Here is a 12,028-nt window from a genome sequence, read left to right as displayed (position 1 = left end):
ACTCTGGAGTTTTCCTCCACTGAACATGGTGTATTAATTATCTATTGCTGTATAATAGTATTACTGCCAATTAGGGGTACAAAACAACATATATTTATTATCTCACAGTTTCTATAGGTCAGATGTCTGGCCATGGCTTAGCTAGGCTGCAATCAAAGTGTTGTCCAAGGCTCAGCTCTAACATGAGGCACACGTTTGGAAGGATCAACTTCTCTGACTTGATTTTTGGAAGCATTCAGTTCCTTGCAGGCTGTTGGACTGAAGGCCTAAGTTTCTTGCTGAGTGTTCGCTAGGAGCTGCCTTCAGTTTCTTGCCATGTGGCCTTCCCCTGAGGACAGCTCATAACATGACTGCTTGCTTCTTGAAAGCCAATAAGGCAGTTTATCTCTGCCATATTCTATTTGTGAGCTGGAAGTCACAGGTCCCATTTATACTCAAGAGGAGGAACTTAAACAAAGGCAGGAATATCAGAGGCAAGGATCATGGGAGGCAGACTAGAGTTTGCAATATGTGACATGCCTTTCCATTTAATAATTTCTTAGGGTGCCTGAGTGCCTCAGTCAGTTAAGTGACCACCTCTTGATTTCGGCTCAGGTCATGATCTCATGGTTCATGAATTTAACCCCTATGTAGGGCTCTACACTGACAGTGCAGAGCCTGCTTGGGATTCTCTCTCTCTCTGCCCCTCCCAAATGCTCACTCTCTCTCTACATAAATAAACTTAAAAAAAATTCTCTATGGGGCGCCTGGGTGGCGCAGTCGGTTAAGTGTCCGACTTCAGCCAGGTCACGATCTCGTGGTCCGTGAGTTCGAGCCCCGCGTCGGGCTATGGGCTGATGGCTCGGAGCCTGGAGCCTGTTTCCGATTCTGTGTCTCCCTCTCTCTCTGCCCCTCCCCCGTTCATGCTCTGTCTCTCTCTGTCCCAAAAATAAATAAACGTTGAGGAAAAAAAAATTATCTATAATATTCTTGTACATCCTACATTTATTCACATGTACTTTTCAGCTTGTAATGCTATCATAAATGTAGCTTCTGAAGAATAGGCATAGGGGCGCCTGGGTGGTTCAGTCAGTTAGGCGACTGACTTCGGCTCAGGTCATGATCTCACAGTTCATGGGTTCAAGCCCCAGGTTGGGCTCCCTGTTGTCAGCACAGAACCCGCTTCAGATCCTCTGTCCCCCTCTCCTTCTTCCCCTCCCACACACACCCTTTCTGTCTCAAAAATAAACATTAAAAAAAATAAGTAAATAAATAGCCATAATTATTACTTCAGTATAGGAACAGTACTAAATTTTGGATACTGATCTTTTATCTAACAATCTTATTGAACAACTTTTTTTTTTTTTTTTGAGAGACAGAATCCCAAGCAGGCTCCATACCCAGCATGGAGCCCCAAAACAGAGCTCAATCCCTGGTATCATGACCTGAGCTGAAATCAAGAGCTGGACACTTAACTGACTGAGCCACCTTGATGCCCCCCCCCCCTTTTATAAATTTTTAAATAATCTGTATACCCAATGTGGGGCTTGAACTCAACCCTGAGATCAAGAGTCACGTGCTCCACCAAATGAGGCAGCCAGATGTCCCCCAGTAAACTCTGTCTAGATTGGGTTCTTTTTAAGATTTTATTAAGTAATCTAGGGGCGACTGGGTGGCTCAGTTGGTTGAGTGTCAGACTCCTGATTTTGGCTCAGATCACGATCCCAGGGTCATGGGATCAAGCCAGGCATTGGGCTCCACACTGAGCATGAAGCCTGCTTGAGATTCTTTCTTCCTCTCTTTCTCTCTCTCGCATTTCCCCCACTCTGTCCCTCTCCCCTGCCCATACTCTGTCTCTCTCAAAAAAAAAAATACAAATTAAAAAATCTGACTATATAAAGATAAAAAATTCCTACCTGGCAAAAACCACAAAAGGAAAACCAAAAGTCAAATGATAAACCAGGAAGGGGGGGAGGAAATGTATGTAACTCATTTCATAGAAAGCTAATTTACAAAATATATGAGGAGCTCCTATAGGGGCACCTGGGTGGCTCAGTCAGTTGACTGTCCAACTCTTGGTTTCAGTTCAGGTCATGATCCCAGGGTCATGGGATCAAGACTTGTACTGGGCTCTGTGCTGAGTGTAGAGCCTACTTAAGATTCTTTTCTCTCTACAAAATAACATAAAATAATCTAAAAAAAAAAAAAAAAAAGATTCTCTCTCCCCCTCTTCCAGCTCTCTCAAAACTAAAAAAAAAAAAAAACCTTTTAAAAAAAAGGTAAAATAAAAGCAAACACTTAGAAATTATTTTATATTTACTTGGCAATCAAAAAGAATGAAATCTTGCCATTTGCAACTACATAGATGGCACTGAAAGGGTATTATGTTAAGCACGGTTAGTCAGAGAAAGACAAATATCATACAACTTCACTCGAGGAATTTACGATACAAGACAGATGAACATAAGGGAAGGGAAGCAAAAATAATACAAAAACAGGGAGGGGGACAAAACATAAGAGACTCTTACATATAGAGAACAAACAGAAAGTTGCTGGAGGGGTTGTTGAGGGGGGATAGCCTAAATGGATAAGGGGCATTCAGGAAGCTACTCCTGAAATCATTGTTGCACTATACGCTAACTAACTTGGAAATAAATTACAAAATAAAGAAATTAATTAATTAAAAAAATTTATTTTATACTTATTGTAATGGCAAACATTTAAAAAAGTGATAATCACCTGAGATGATGGCAGAAAACAAGTGCTCTCCTACTGCTCTCCTATGCTACTGGAGACTAAAATGGTATGAATGATAAAGAAACAATTTGGCAACATCTATCAAAATTACAAATGTATATACCTTTTGACTCAGCAATTCTAATTCTAGGAATTTATCCTACAGTTATATTTGTAAACCTACAAAATGACAAGATTTTTAATATTATTCCCTGCAGCAATGTAATAGCTAGGGTAACCATAAAACATATTGTCCAACTTGGGACACTTTTATAAAAGAAAGAGGGCACTATTAACATTTAAGTTAGGACAACTGGCACAGGTGAGACTGCACCAAGCAAACCAGGAAATATGGTCACTCTAATAATGACAAAAAAATGTAAAATAATACAAATACTCACCAATAGGGGACATTTAAAATAACAATAAAACCAGACAATCGACTACTACATAGCCATAAAAGGAAGAACATTAAATAGTGATTTGGAAGGTTCTCCAAGATGTATAGTAAAAAAATTAAAAAAAAATTTTTTTTTTTTTTTAAGTAGGCTTCACACCCAGCGCAGAGCCCAACGCAGGGCTTGAACTTGCAACCCTGAGATCAAGACCTGAGCTGAGATCAAGAGTCAGACACTCAACCAACTGAGCCACCCAGGCGCCCCTAGAGTAAAAAAAATTCTTAGAGGAAAATACAAAACAGTGCTTATAGTATGGTACCATTTGTGTAAAAGAGAAAAACATATAATTGCTTACATTTGGATAAAATATATACAGGAAAGATATACAGACAACTGATAACAATGTTTGCTTCTGGATAAAGTAGGTAGCTAGGAACAGACAAAAGGGTGACTACACTATATGCCCTTTTGTACCCTCTAAATTTTGTGGGTTAAAAATTTTTTTTTTAATTTTTTTTAATTAAAAAAAATTTTTTTTAACGTTTATTTATTTTTGAGACAGAGAGAGACAGAGCATGAACGGGGGAGGGTCAGAGAGAGGGAGACACAGAATCCAAAACAGGCTCCAGGCTCTGAGCTGTCAGCACAGAGCCTGACGCGGGGCTTGAACTCACGGATCGTGAGATCATGACCTGAGCCAAAGTCGGCCGCTTAACCGACTAAGCCACCCAAGCACCCCCCAAAAAAATTTTTTTGACGTTTATTCATTCTTGAGAGACAGAAAGACAGAGCATGAGTGGGGGAGGGGCAAAGACACACACACACACACACACACACACACACACACAGAGCAGGTTCCAGACTCTGAGCTGTCAGTACACAGCCGGATGCAGGGCTCAAACCATGAACTGTGAGATCATGACCTGAGCTGAAGTCAGACGCTTAACCGACTGAGCCACCCAGGTGCCCCATGTGGGTGTTTGTTTGTTTTTTTTAAGATTTTATTTTTAAGTAATCTCTACACCCAATGTGGAACTCAAACCCATAACCCTGAGATCAAGAGTCACATGCTTCACTGAGCCAGCCAGGTGCCCCTGTACCTTCTGAATTTTGAACCAAAATTCAGATGAATAAATAAATATGCAAAAGAAAATAGTCCTAGCAATGAATTTTAATTGGTCACTTTTATGACCTGTGTTTTTCCCTGCTTGAGTTTCTACACTCAATAAAAGAAATTCTGAGGTGCCTCGGTGGCTCAGTTCATTAAGCATCTGACTCTTGATTTCGGCTCAGGTCATGATCTCACAGTTGATAAGTTCAAGCCCTATGTCAGGTGTCAGGCTCTGTGCTGACAGTGTGGAGCCTACTTAGGATTCTCTCTCTCTCTCTCTCTCTCTCTCTCTCTCTGTCTCTCTCTCTCTCTCTCTCCCCCCTCCCTCTCTCTCCTCCTTTCTCCGCCCCAACCCCACTCACGCTTTCTCTCTCTCAAAATAAGTAAATAAACTTAAACGTCCAGCTCCATGCTGGCAGTGCAGAGCCTGACTAGGGGATGGAACTCACCAACTGTGAGATCATGACCTGAGCCAATTTTCTCTTAGCCCTTCTCTCTGCTCCTCCCCCCCACACTCTCTCTCTCAAAATAAATAAACTTTTAAAATTATAAAAATAATTCTGTTAAACATTGTGATCCTACACACTTCCCTAGTTTTAAATCATTTTAGTTCTACTATAAATATGTGAATGAGAATTGCACAAAACTAATACTTAATAAAAAATTTAGGGGCACTGACTGGCTCAGTTGGTTAAGTGTCTGACTCTTGATCACGACTGACTAAGCTCAGGAAAGGAGCTCACAGTGGGTGTGTTCAAGCCCCACCCGGTGGGGCAGCATAGGGATTGTTTCCCTCGTCCTGCAAGTCCCCCACTTGAGTGCACATGTTCTCTCTTTCCCAAAAATAAACATGAAAAAAAAAAAAAGAAAAATTTCAAATCAAGTGCCAGTACTGTCAATAACTATCACAGAAATATGTACACATTACTTTTTTCCAATTTCTGTACTTAGTAATTCTCATAAAACAGCAATTATATTAACCATTTTCATACATCATAAATTTATTTGGCACTTTCTGTACTTTTTACTGTGATTTTTTTCATCTAAGTTAAACTGGAATAGTAAATGCATATAAGTAAATATACTTAACCTTGAAAATTTCTTACTGTACATATTACCTGATAATCTAAAATTGTTTTATCTAGGAGATTTAGGCAGGGAGATGGGTTAAGTGGGTGATGGGTATTAAGAAGTGCACCTGTTGAGATGAGCAGTGGGTGTTGTATGTAAGTGGTCAATCACTAAATTCTATACTTGAAACTAATATTACACTCTATGCTAACTAACTGGAATTTAAATAAGAACTTGAAAAAAGTAAAAAATAAAATTGTTTTCTCTAAAAATTTCCCAAAGATCAGAGGGTTGGAACAGTAGCCTTTAGCAAATTGACAGGCAAAAGTGGGTGATGTATAAAAATGTTCAAATTATGTAAAATCTTGAGAAATTAAGGTTTATAGAGTGTTCAAGTAGAAGAATGTGGTTAAAATTAGTTTTAGTTTTTTACAGAATGGTTTTGTTTACTATATGATGACAAGATTCTGAAAACACTTTTCACGTTTTTTAGCTTAAAAAAAGTATTAAAATGCTATCAACAATAACCACACACAAAAGGTTTTTTCTTTTTGCTGTTTCAAATTCTTTCAAATTAGCACTAAAATCTTTTTTAGGTACCCCGGCAAAATCTACATTCTCTTAACACATTATAATGATTCAGACTTGCTATAATCTATTCATGTGGCCACCAGAGAAACCAATTTACAGGAGAGATTTGGCAAAATAGAGAAAATGTATATTGGGTATTATAAATATGACCAGTATGATGATATATTGTGATTTTTTTTACATGCTCATGTCTGTACTTTTTCAGTCCTACAAAATTTAGTTTTGTAACTGCAAAACTAAATAGGAATTAGAAAAGCACATTTGGATAGATCATAGATACATCTGAATTTATACAAAATTTCATTCACTCTGTGAAGGTCTAGTCGATAAAATCAAGTTAAAACATGTGCACCAGTACCATAGTGCTACTCTAGCCAGAATCTAAATCCTATTCAAATACATGTGCTTACTAATGAAGACTTAGCAATATTTAAATACATTAACTGATCTAGTGGCCTTGATTAATAATATTATTTAAACTTTCAAAGCCAATGAATCCCTTAAGCCCATGAACTCAAAGTAACACAACAGCGGCAGCAGCTTAGTTCACCACTATCACAGACAGAATGGAAGTGATGATAAGTGGTTAAGTGTAATGGCTCTTCAAAAAACTTGGCGGAATGAAAACAGGTAAGAAAGAGAGCTCCAGTAGGGGAGGGGCAGAGAGAGTGGGAGATACAAAATCCGAAGCAGGCTCCAGGTTCTGCCCTGTCAGCACAAAGCCCAACTCGGGGGTTAAACTCACTGACCGTGAGATCATGACCTGAGCCAAAGTCAGTGCTTAATCAACTGAGCCACCCAGGTACCCCTCAATTTTTAAAAAAAGAATTAAAAAAAGAGTAATACTGATGGAAAATCTGAATTGCATAAAGCTGCTTAACTGAAATATATTTTAATTAAACACAGAGTCAAAACATACTCAGTGACTGTTTCTGCAGATGGAAAGACTTGAGCATATTCAAATGGTGAAAGATAGACTCATTACAGAGAAATAATTCGAAAAATACCGCAAAGTAAGTGGAGAGATTAACCAAGAATGATGGAAGGATTCCTCTTCAATAGTATCTGGAGGGATAAACACAGAATATAAGTGTAATGGCAGGAAATTGAGGATTTCTTTGTGAAGCAGTAGGGTGGCGAGTTCAAGTGAAGTAGAGAATCTTTGAAAGAAGGTTGAGGGGCGCCTGGGTGGCGCAGTCGGTTAAGCGCCCGACTTCAGCCAGGTCACGATCTCGCGGTCCGGGAGTTCGAGCCCCGCGTCGGGCTCTGGGCTGATGGCTCAGAGCCTGGAGCCTGTTTCCGATTCTGTGTCTCCCTCTCTCTCTGCCCCTCCCCCGTTCATGCTCTGTCTCTCTCTGTCCCAAAAATAAAAAAAAACAAAAACAACAAAAAAAAAACGTTGAAAGAAGGTTGACAATGGACTTCAAGCTGTATTACAAAGCTGTAATCATCGAGACGGTATGGTACTGGCACAAAAATAGACACTCAGATCAATGGAACCGAAGAGAGAAGCCAGAAATGGACCCACAAACGTATGGCCAACTAATCTTTGACAAAGCAGGAAAGAATATCCAATGGAATAAAGACAGTCTCTTCAGCAAGTGGTGCTAGGAAAACTAGACAGCGACATGCAGAAGATTGAAACTAGGCCACTTTCTTACACCATACACAAAATAAACTCAAAATGGATGAAAGACCTAAATGTAAGACAGGAAGCCATCAAAATCCTAGAGGAGAAAGCAGGCAAAAACCTCTTTGACCTTGGCCACAGCAACTTCTTACTCAACACATCTCCAGAGGCAAAGGAAACAAAAGCAAAAATGAGTTATTGTGACCCTATCAAAATAAAAAGCTTCTGCACGGCAAAGGAAACAATCAGCAAAATTAAAAGGCAAGCAATGGAATGGAAGAAGATATTTGCGAACGACATATCAGATAAAGGGTTAATATCCAAAATCTATAAACAACTAATCAAACTCAACACCCAAAAAACAAATAATCCAGTGAAGAAATGGGCAAAAGACATGAATAGGCACTTCTCCAAAGATGACATCCAGATGGCCAACCAACACATGAAAAAATGCTCAACTTCACTCATCATCAGGAAATACAAATCAAAACCACAACGAGATACCACCTTACACTTGTCAGAATGGCTAACATTCACAACTGAGGCAAAAACAGATGTTGCCGAAGATGCAGAGAAAGAGGATCTCTTTTACACTGCTGGTGGGAATGCAAACTGGTGCAGCCACTCCAGAAAACAGTGGCTTCAGAAAACAGTATGGAGGTTCCTCAAAAAACTAAAAATAGAACTACCTTATGACCCAGCAATTGCACTACTAGGTATTTATCCAAGGGATACAGGTATGCTATTTTGAAGGGGCATATGCACCCCAATGTTTATAGCAGCACTATCAACAATAGCCAAAGTATGGAAAGAGCCCAAATGTCCATTGATGGGTGAATTGATAAAGAAGATGTGGTATATATACACAATGGAGTATTACTCGGCAATCAAAAAGAATGAAATCTTGCCATTTGCAACTACGTGGATGGAACTGAAGGGTATCGTGCAAGCGAAATTAGAGAATGACAAATATCATATGATTTCACTCATATGAGGACTTTAAGACACAGAACAGATGAACACATAGGAAGGGAAGCAAAAATAATATAAAAACAGGGAGGGGGACAAAACGTAAGAGACTTAAATATGGAGAACAAACAGAGGGTTACTGGAGGGGTTGTGGGGAGGGGGGATGGGGCATTATGGGATCTACTCCTGAAATCATTGTTGCACTATATGCTAACATGGATGTAAATTAAAAAATTAAATTAAATTAAAAAAGAAGAAGAAGGTTGACAAGGAATTGCCTTTGGGATGTAAATATTCTTATCATAGTGTTTAACTCTTCATAATGCAGGGGTGCCTAGCTGGCTCAGTCAATAGAGAAGGAGATCCTTCAAGCCCCATGCTGGGCATGGAGCCTACTCAGATACGTACATACATACATACTGTTTATGATGAGACCCCACCTATATACTCAGCTTCACTGATCCACACATTCTCACACCCAACCAAACTTTCACTCCAACCAACTGACCTAGAGTCCCTCAAATGTTCCTCTCATGCTATGTTATGGAAGAGCTCTGTCTAGAATACCTTTTTCCTCATCTCCATCCAGGGAAACACTTCTCATCCTTTAAGAGTTGGCTCCCATCACCCAACATTTCTTGAGGTTCCTTCCCCTTTATCTCAGCTACCTTTTACCTGACCCTGGTTAGGTGCCTCACCCCTTTTTTTAATGTTTATTTATTTTTGAGAGAGAGGGAGGGAGGGAGAGAGAGGGGGGCGGGCAGAGGATCCCAAGCAAGCTCCACACTTACAGCAGAAAATTCGATGCGGGGCTTGAACTCACAAACCATGAGATCATGACCTCAGCCAAAGTTGGACACTTAACCAACTGAGCCACCCAGGGGCCCCTTGTTTATACTTCCTTCTACATCTCTCGTCTCGGCATTTTTCTTAATTTTAAACACTGCGTTCTCATTTCTTCCAATAGTCAGAAACTGGTGTTGTTTTTGCTTAATTTCTGGATTCCCTAGATCCAGGCCTGGCACACCACAGGCCAATGAATAAATACTCACTGAATGAATGGAAGATGACTATGTCAGAGCTCCTAGTACTTATATAATTATACAAGATTATCTTTTGCAAATGGAGAAACTAAGGCAGGAAGGCATGTGCACCAATAGTAACATTAGCAGAACAAAAATTAATGAAAAAAAAAACTTAAGGTGAAATAATCTGTCACTTGCACTAATCAACATTCTAGCTACAATCTAAAGAGAACAAATGAGAATCTCTAAATCATAATAAACATTCCTTAAACATCAAGTTTCCAATTTTGTCCCAGAGGATTTGGCTTTTCTGATTTAGGTTTCAAAATCATTAAGACCAATCCTCCCTCATATACCACAAAACTCTGGCACATCCAGGGCTGACCTAAAAACCTACTATTAGACATGACAGAGATTTCTTTAACTTATTAAAAACTCATTTCTAGCTGGCCATGTCACAGTTGTCTAATACTTTTGCACAGATTTAACTAGATGGGTCCTTTTCAAATTTGAAACAAAAAAAAAGGATCGGACACTGCCAAGCTTTAATTACCTGGGACGACAAGCTTGTTCTTCTTGAATATTTTATACTTTACACAAAACTGTGAGCCTCCCAAGTCACTCGTTCATGCTCCTTCCTCATACAAAGGCAGCAATATTGTAGTGGAAGAAGAGTCACTACAAAAGTCAAAGGGCAGCTAGGGGCTAGTTCTCCAAGCAAAGAACCTCCCCTTCTACAGGCAGATTTTATTCACTGACCAACCAGTTCCTATTATCAGAGACAACTGGAAAGAAAGAGAGTGGGGAACTCATCACTCACTGATTATAATTAAGGCTAATTCATAAAAGCAGGGGTAGGAAATAAAAGGAAGCAAATGACTTCTAGGTAATGTTTAGAAATCCCTAACATATGGTACCTGTCTCTCCACGGCTTAAAAAGCTTCAAAGAAATAACATTCCTGAGTCAAACAAGGATAAGATTAGCCTGTTACATTTGGAAAAACTAACGTTAGCTCTAGTTTATACTACTAGAACTTTCTTAAAGTCATGGGCGAAGCCATGCAGGAGGCAGCCCAGGGGAAGCCTGGGTTCCTCAATTAGAGAGAGAGTCTGAATAGGTGAGATAGGGCAGATAGGGAATGACTGCAGGAGGGAAAAACAAAAACAAAAGTCACTCTATCTGGTTTCAAACCAAATAAATCCTCCAGCCCTAACCAACGCAAAGGAGAACTGCCTTTCCACAAAACACACCAGAATATGGTTTTGATATTTTTCTCCCACAGTTACCCCTGATGTTCACGCTAATCCAAAACTGTAAAGTGAAGGTACAGTGTGCAACTTTTGATCTCGGGGTTGTAAGATCAAACCCCCATATTGGGAGTAGAGATTACTTAAAAAACAAACAAAAAAATTAAAAATCTTAAAAAAAAAAAGGTGCTGGTTTGTGATACAGCCAACCTTAGACAACTCCCAGTACTGTATCATAATGCTTCCACATAAAATGCTTCCTTTAGGGATGGTGTCATTTCCTGGGATAATCTGAGTCAACAGTTAATTTTGGGAAGAGCTGCATTGATGGAGAAAGCCTTGTAGTCAGAGATTTGAGTCCGATTCTTAGCTCTGGTATTAGATAACAACTGGGTTACCTTATTCAAAGAAGCCCTATTTCCGAGTCTTAGTTTCCTCATCTTCAAAATGGGACTAATAATAACTACTTTGTAGGTCTCTGGTAAGAGGGAGAGATGGACTATATAAAATAGCTGGCACACCACAAGCATTAGATGATACTTAATATTTACATGAGTTTCTACTCAATATAGATACTATGTTAGGCACTGTGAAGATACAGACGAGTGTTTTCCTAATTGCAAATTATAAAATTCCTGAATGTGTTTAGCTTTCAAAATTCGTCTCCTAGGGGCGCCTGGTCGGCGCAGTCTGTGGAGCGTGTGAATCTTGATCTTGGGGCTTTAAGTTCGAGCTCCATGTTGAATGCAGGGATTACTCAAAAATAAAATCTTTAGAAAAAAAAACCACTACTTTTCTATATCACTTCTTTTACGTGAGGAATACAGGGTGTGGTAGTTCAAATAACTAAAATTTTGGGAGCACTTAACGGCTTATAAAACGTATAAAGGCTCTATCGAGAACAGGCAAGCCCTATATAGCCACCAAATAATTGGTAGAGATAGCACGTGAACGTAGGCAATCTAATAACCACCAGGGTGACCTTTTCACCACCTCAGGAACTCCCTAAAGTGCGCAGGGGCTGTTTCTGGTCAGGGTATTTTCCGGCCATCTGACTCCTCACTCACCAATACCGCGTGCCGGAGACCACGCGTTCATTGGACCTCCGTGCCGGTCTACGCGGCGGGTTACCGTGGCCGGTTCCGGCCTTGGAATGTTGAAGGTCACTAGGTGGCCTCTTGAAAAGGGCTCACTCTTATCTGAGTGCAGAGAGGTACCGCTCTCCTCTCTCTCCGAGAATTCCATGGTTCTGAAGCCGCCGCGTCCTCCG

General features: G+C 39.9%; 1 protein-coding gene across 1 annotated transcript in view; it reads right to left on the bottom strand.

Annotated features, from left to right (window-relative positions):
- RBMS2 (RNA binding motif single stranded interacting protein 2) overlaps window positions 1–11,843 on the bottom strand; it is a 92,448-nt gene extending 80,605 nt beyond the window's left edge. The window contains exon 1 of the mRNA XM_047867095.1: window positions 11,826–11,843. The gene's annotated coding sequence lies outside the window, so the exon portion shown is untranslated. The remainder of the gene's footprint in view (window positions 1–11,825) is intronic.
- Between the last annotated feature and the right edge of the window lie 185 nt (window positions 11,844–12,028).

The sequence above is a fragment of the Prionailurus viverrinus genome, chromosome B4 (genome assembly GCF_022837055.1).
Source record: "Prionailurus viverrinus isolate Anna chromosome B4, UM_Priviv_1.0, whole genome shotgun sequence".
NCBI lineage: Eukaryota > Metazoa > Chordata > Mammalia > Carnivora > Felidae > Prionailurus > Prionailurus viverrinus.
Note: the sequence above shows the minus strand (reverse complement) of the source record. Positions and strands in the feature narration are given on the sequence as shown.